We start from the raw sequence: 7,850 nt of genomic DNA, 5'->3' as shown, positions 1-7,850 counted from the left end.
GTTCCCCCTTTCTACCCCACATTTGCTCCACCCTCCCAGTATCACCACTCTCACTTGTTGTTCCCTTGTCCCTGGGTTTGTTAACACCACTTCCTTTCCTCCACCTCCCTCATAAGTCTCTCTTCCTTTCTATAAACTTCCTCTGCTAACTGCCTTTGCTGTGTCCCATAAGTTTTGGTACGTCGTGTGCTCATTCTCCATTTCTAGAAGTTTCCCAATTTCATCTCTGATTGGGCCAGTATGCACTCCTTTTGCAACAGATAGTTATTCATCCTCCAATTGTTTACTCTTATTGTCCTCATCTTCATTTTGTTGATTTCCAGCCTTATGGCACAGTTCTATATGATAGCAATGTGCTTAAATTTATGCAGATTTGCCTTATGCCCCAGCATGTGGCCTGTCTTTGAATATGTGCCATGTGAGCTTGAAAAGAGCGTGAATTTTTTTGTATTTGGATGAAAAGCTCTGTAAATATCTATCCGGTCAAATTGTCTAATTGTAGTGTTTAGATCTCTAGCCTCCTTGTTGAGTTTCTTTCCCTGTGATCTATCTTTCTTAGAAAGCAGTATATTGAAGTCACCTATTATAATTGTTGAGGCTTTGATTTATTTTTTCATCTTTTGGAGCATTTGCTTGACGTATTCAATGGGTCTTTTGTTTGGAGAATATATGTTTAAAATACTTAGTGGTTCTTTGACTACCATTCCCTTGAGCATTATATAATGTTCCTCCTTATCTCTTTTTATGGTTTTGCACTTTGAGGACAATTTTGTCAGAGATTAGGTTTGCAACCTCTGCTGTTTTTGAATTGCTGTTTGCTTGTTATGCCTTTCTCCAGCCTTTGATTCTCAGCCTATTTTTGTCTGTAGTCTTGTTATGTGTCTCCTGTAGGCAGCAGATTGATAGGTTCTGTTTTCTAAGCTAGTCTGCTAGCCTCAGTATTTTTATGCCTGAGTTCAATCCATTGATATTCAGGGTTATTATCTCCCTCTGTAGACTCTGGAATCTATGATGTCATAACTTTTGTGTTGAGTGTTTACCTACCTCCCTTTCTTATCAGTATGTTGTGCGCGCGAGCGTGTGTGTGTGTGTGTGTGTGTGTGTGTGTGTATCATTCTTGACTTCTTTCCACTCTTAAGCCAATCCTATCTTGGGGGCTCCTTTCTCTTTTTTGCCCTCTGGGTGAGGTTGTTCTATGTGGTGGTCTCTTGTTTATGCTTAGTGAGTTCTGTTCTTCTGCTCATACTGGGTCAGCAAGGATCTTTTGTAGGACTGGGTTTCTTCTAATGTATTGTTTGAGTTTTCCTTGTCTGGGGAGACTCTTACTTCTCCATCTATATTGATAAATAATTTGGCTGGGTAGCATATTCTTGGGTTTGCATTATTTTCCTTCAAAATTTGCAATATGCTACTCCACTGCCTCCTCTTTTTCATAATGTCTGCTGATAGGTCTGAGCATATTCTTATTTGGGAACCTTTATATGTGACTGCTTGATTTTCTCGAGCTGCTCTCATGATTTTCTCTTTTTTCTCTAGTTTAACTATTATGTGTCTTGGTGACTTCTTCTTGAGATTCAGTCGAACTGGTGTTCTTTCAGTCTCCTGAATGGTTGCCTGGTTTTCATTCATTAAGCTGCGGAAGTTTTCCTCCAAGAATTATCTCACTATTGTTGCAAATGACTTCTTTGTTGTGTCTTCCTCCAGTAATCCAATTCTGATGTTTTCCCTCTTCATAGCATCAGACATAGCTCTAACATTTTCTTCAGCTTCTCTGATGATCTTATTAGATTTTTGTTCACGTTTGTTAAAGTCTGCTTGGCTGTCCTCTAGGTCACTGGTGCAGTTCTCTACCTCCTCCAGTCATTTGGTGAAGTCTGTGAATCTTCTACTGGTTTTTGTTATCTCATGCCTAGGCTCTTATATTTCCTTTGGTGTATGGACTTTATCTCCTTTATCATTTCATCCTTTTTCTGTATTGTTTCCCTCATATCCTGTATGACTCCAAACAGTATTCTGAAAATTTCTTTCTGTGGCAGATCAATGTCTGCTTCTTCTATGCACATTGTTAGGTTTAGGACATCTTCTGCCATTGCCTTTTGTTTCTCTTATGTTTTCATTGACGTCGTTGGGGCTGATTGCTATTTGTGTCGTGTTGTTTTAGAGGACCCAGGTGTCATTTTACAGGGAGTTGAAGACCACTGACTCTCTCTTGGAGACTCATAGGAATGCTTCTTCACACTGCCTGCAGCTAATTTCACTATGGAATTGCCCTACCACTTTATCCTCCTGTGGATTCACTCTTTCCCTTGTCAACCAGTATTCTGCTATTTGGAGGGCAAGTTGAATGGTCCTCTCAGGGGACGCTGGTTGGGTTGTTGTGGACCCATAAGGATGGTTTTGTGATCTCACAAGAAGCCATGGTGGTGTGGCCCACAGCAGCTTGGGACGCCTCAGAGGGTGTGTGGGGGTGCCTGCTTCAATGGGAGTGCCACAGAAGACTGTTGGGTTGCGCACTTTGGTGTAGAGCACCACAAATGGTGGCTGGAATTGTCCTGGCCAGGTAGATTGCTGTTGATGTTTCACAGACGTTCCAGCAGCAGTGTGGAACATTGGCAAGTGTTACCTGAACTGCCTTTGGCCGTGTGATGCACTACAGCAGGTTGGAGGAAGTTCCCTCAGTCACGTGGGATCACAGAGGACAGATTGGAGCTACCCCAGCCATGCAGGAAGGATTCACCTGGAAGCAGTTGGGCAGGATATCCCTTGGTGGAGGATAATTGGGCTTTCCCTAGCCTCTGGTTACACTGCAGAGGGTGGAGCACTCCCAGCTGGGTGGAGGGTAGGCATAAATGTCCTAGGCTAAGGGGAGTAGTCTGGAGGTCGGCAGTTGTGTGTGAGAGAAAAGGGAAGAGAAAAAGAAAGAAAAAGAAAAAATACTAAGCCCACTGAGATTTTGGGGGGATAGAGGGAAGATAGGTAAACAAAAGTAACAATATAGCACTGTCCCGATCCCTGACCGTAGTGCTGGAGGGGTTTAATCCCTGCCCCGAGGCAGTGGCAAGCTGTGGCTGTGTTGAGATAGCCCCTGCACCTCCAAATGATCCCGGCTTTGGCCAAGACAGTGGCGGGGGTAAGGTCAAACACAAGCTTTCCTCCACTGTGGTAAGTCCCAAACCCCCAATTCCTCAAAACCTGGTGGATCTGTGCCTACTCATCTTTATGATGCTCCTCCTGTGACCCAGAAATGTGGAATTTTCCTCGTACTAACTCTCCTGCACTGATTTCTGCAGAGTCCGTCTGGTATGTGTTACTCTGTCTCCATCTTACCGGAATTCCAAATTTGTCCATGTCAAGAGGTGTTTGACAGTGTCATGATTTTTTTTTGAGATGCATAATATTCCATTGTATGTATACGTGTATTATACTCCATATATTCATTTGTCTATTCGTCCATGGATGGGTTTTTTCATCATTGCTTTATTTTTGCTATTATAGACAGCACTGAAAAAAAACATGGGTGTGCATCTATCTACTCATATTTCTTCTCTATTTCTTTGGGGTAACTATTGAGTAGAGAGTTTGCAGGGTGATATGGTATTTCAACCCAATTTTGAAGCCTCTGTTCCAATCCATCTTGCCAAGGGGCTTCCTTTTTGCTGACACTATTGTACTTGATGTCCTTCTCAAGGAATTGGTCTCTTGATAATATGTACAAAGTATGTGATATGAAGTTTCCCTGTCCTTACTTTTAAAGAGAATTCCAGCTGTACTTCTTCCAAGACTATTCTTATGGAAATGTATGGTACTTATTATTGTACTTCCAATATTTTTGCCAACATCGTACTTCAAAAATATCAGCTTCCACACACATCCCGCCCGTCTTCCTTATTTATTATCTAAGCTTCACATGTATATGAGATGATTAAAAAATCCGTGGCTTGGGACAAGTGTACCTTAATCCTCTAAGTGATATCCTTGTTCCTCAACACTTAAAAGGAGGAGTATTCATTTCACCTTATTTGTTATCATGATGTTGTTGGCACATTTGTGCGGATGTTTGCCTTCTCTACATCGAGTTACTATCGTTTTGAAGGTTGCATTCTCTGAGCTTCATCAGCAAGTACTTCAAGTCTTCCTTGCAAACAAGGCTGTGTCATCTGCATAGTACAGTGAACCCTCTCCACTTCGTGCTTCAACTTCCGCGCGGCTTCACTCTATCGCGGTTTTTGCGTAACAGTGCATGCTCTGTCATTACTGCCACTGATTGGCTCATACTGTACACGCTTCTGTCTGCATCACTACGTATCGGAGCTACGTATCAGATGCATTTTTGCTTTTGTACAGTGTACTGTAATTGTTTGTGATTTTAAAGAAATTTTATCTAAGCCCTATGATGGCTCCTAAACGAGCTGCTTCTTCTAAGCCTTCTGACAATAAAAATAAGCGCCAGAGGAAGATGCTCACCATCCAGGAAAAGGTAAAACTTTTGGATATGATCAAAGATGGCAAGAAAATCGTGGAGGTTGCACGCCATTTCGACTTGAATGAGTCTTCTGTTCGCTCCATCTGTAAAGAGGAAAAAAACATCCGTGCTACGGCTACTTTCACTTTCAACAAGGAAGCAAAGCACATCATGACAAGTCGTAATAAGTTCATAGTAAAAACGGAGCCTGTCCTAGCCGTTTGGATCAATGACAGGCGCAAGAAAAACATTCCGTTGGATTCGATAGTCATACGGGAGAAGGCAAGGCAGCTCTATCAGCGTTTTACAGCAGACAAACACCAGAATCCTCTTCTGCATACTGTAAACTAGATGCCATAAATAATATAATAAATAATAAATGATAATTGTAATGTCCAAAATGTTTTACTGTATTTTCCCTTTTTCGTTTAATAAATTGGGTAATATGAGTGTAATGGTGACTAAAGGGTGTTTTTTCATGTCCTCTATGCTCTAACTATGAAAATATTTGATTTACAAATAAGGAATCCTACTTTGCGGAATTTCATTTATCACGGTAGGGTCTAGAACCGATTAACCGCGATAAACGAGGGTTCACTGTACATGTTTTCAATAAACCTTCCTCCAATTCTTTGTTCCTCTTCATATAGTTCTATTTCATATAATCCTTCCTGAAAGCCACATTCTTCTAATTATAGTACAGCATCTCTGATTATTTGATTAATTTACATTGAATAAGTATGTTAAGGGGATACAACCCTGTTCCACAACTTTCCTGATTTAAAACCATGCAGTATTCCCTTGTTCTGTTGGAATGGCTGTCTCTTAGCCTATGTACATATTACACTTAAGCACAATGAAATATTCTGGAATTCTATTAGTTGTAATATTATCCATAGCTTGTTATGAGTCACACAGTCAATAAAACACAAGTAAACATCTTTCTTGTATTCTTTACTGTCAGCCAAGGTCCATCTGACATCAGCAATGATGACCATCACTCCACATCCACTTCTGAATCTATCTTGAATTCTGGAAGCTCCCTGTCAATGTACAGTGGTAACTATTTAAAAAATATAATATGCAGCAAACTTTTACTTGCATGTGGTATCAGTGATATTGTTTGATAATTTCCACATTCTGTTGGGTCACCTTTCTTTGAAATGGGCAAAAATATGGATCTCACCCAGTCAGTTGGCCAAGTAGATGAGTAAGTGCTTCCAGTGTTAAATCAGCTTGTTGAAATATTTCAGATGATATTCTACTAATTCTTGATTTTTGGTTAAGGTCTTCAGTGTCTCATGGATTTCTTCCTTCAATACCATTAATTCTTTATCATACGCTATCTCTTGAAATGCGCAACTGTCATCTAATTCTTGGGTTCAGTGACTCTGTGCATTACTTTCAAAAATAAAATTTTAAGCATGTGTGTCAGTCTGGGTAGACTAGAGGAACAAATCCATGGACACACATATGTGTATAAGAAAGAGATTAATATACAAGAGCAATTGAACATTGAGAAAACATCCCAGCCCATTCCAGTCGAAGGCCATAAGTCTGATATTAGCCAATATGTCCAATACCAATCTATAAAGTCCCCTTCAGACTCATGAAACACATGCAATAAAGTCAAATGCAGGACCATCACAAGCCAACAGGTAGAAAGTCTTTGGGTTCAGTGGCGTTGTAAGCATCTTAGTGCTGGCAGGGGTCTTTCTGTGGCTTCTTTAGCTTCCGAGGTCTGGTTGCATCCATGTGGCTTGTCTTCTGCAATGTCTCCCAGGGAGTAGAAGAGAGAGAGCAGTGTCTTCTGCCTCCAAGGAGTATGTCCCAGATTTCCAAGAATTCGCAGGAGAAGGCCATGTCCACAGAAGTCTCATTGGCTATCTCCAGATTGATAGCCTAAACTCCACCCCTACATTCTTAATCCTTAAATTGACACCAGATTAGATGACTGCCACATCATGCAAACCATGATTAATAAATGTATTAATGTAGTTATTATTGTAATTGCAAAATATTTACACTCATATGTTTAATGGGTCCTCGGTGAGTGCGAATTACTGATCATTAATAATAAACTTATAATATGATTACTACATCTCAAGTCATGCATATACGAATTCATTTAAGTTTCCTAGCCCCATTATGTGGAAGGTGCTGGTATCATTCCCATTTTTTTCCCAAATTTCCCAAGTATCATTGGCACATAATTTACATATCATACAATTCAATAGTTCAATCATTCAATCATATTAAGGAGAATTGTACAATCACCACCACAACAATCAACACACACACACACACACACACACACAAACACACACACGGTTAAACCACCTTTAAAATGAGTTTTGCAATCATAATCAGTTCTAGTACTCCTTCCCCACTCCTGCCTTTATTATTTACTCCCAAAATCATGCTTCCTGCATCATAAAATATTTTGCCAATGGAATCCTGTCAAGTCTTACTTCCAAGTTTGTCTTGGTTGAAAAGTCCCGTTAAAACCGCTTCACAGCGGTTCTCAGCCTTCCTCATGTCACGACCCTTTAATACAGCTCCTCATGTTGTGGTGACTCCCCAACCTTAAAATTATTTGTGTTGCTATTTCATAACTGTAGTTTTGCTACTGATGAATCGGATGACCCCTGTGAAAGGGTCGTTCGACCCCCAAAGGGGTCGCAACCCACAAGTTGAGATCCGCTGCTTGATGTTATGAAAATTTCTTCAATTCTTTCAGCTTGATATGTGAACCTGCTCTTCCTTTTTGGCTACCTCTAAGTCGTTACCCATTTCATTTTAATACTTTATCTTCTTAAGCTGCCCTTTGAACTTTTCTGTTCAGCTCTTTTACTTTATCATTTCTTCCATCTGTTTCAGCTGCTTTACTTTCAAGAGCAAATTTCAGAGTCTCTTGACATCCACTTTGGTCTTTCGTTTCTTTCCTGTCTTTTTAATGACCTTTTGTATTATTCATGTATGATGCTCTTGCTATCATCCCACAGTTCCTGAGGTTATCTGTCATTAGTGTCCAATGAGTCAAATCTGTTCTTGAGATGTTCTTTAAATTTGGATAGGATAACCTCAAGGTCACACACATATATTTTTAAATCATTTTATTGGGGGCTCTTACAGCTCATATCACAATCCATACCTCCATCCATTGGGTCAAGCACATTTGTACATATGTTGCCATCATCATTTTCAAAGTATTTTCTTTTCACTTGAGCCCTTGATATCAGCTCCTCATTTCCCCCCTCCCTCCCTCCCTCCCTCCGTCATGAACCCTTGATAAACTATAAATTATTATTATTTTCTTTTTAAAAAAAAACATTTTATTAGGGGCTCATACAACTGTTATCGCAATCCATACACACATCAATTGTGT

Source organism: Echinops telfairi, unplaced genomic scaffold, assembly GCF_000313985.2.
Source record: "Echinops telfairi isolate 266 unplaced genomic scaffold, ASM31398v2 ScPeMD7_31;HRSCAF=116, whole genome shotgun sequence".
In the NCBI taxonomy this organism is placed as follows: domain Eukaryota; kingdom Metazoa; phylum Chordata; class Mammalia; order Afrosoricida; family Tenrecidae; genus Echinops; species Echinops telfairi.
Note: the sequence above shows the minus strand (reverse complement) of the source record.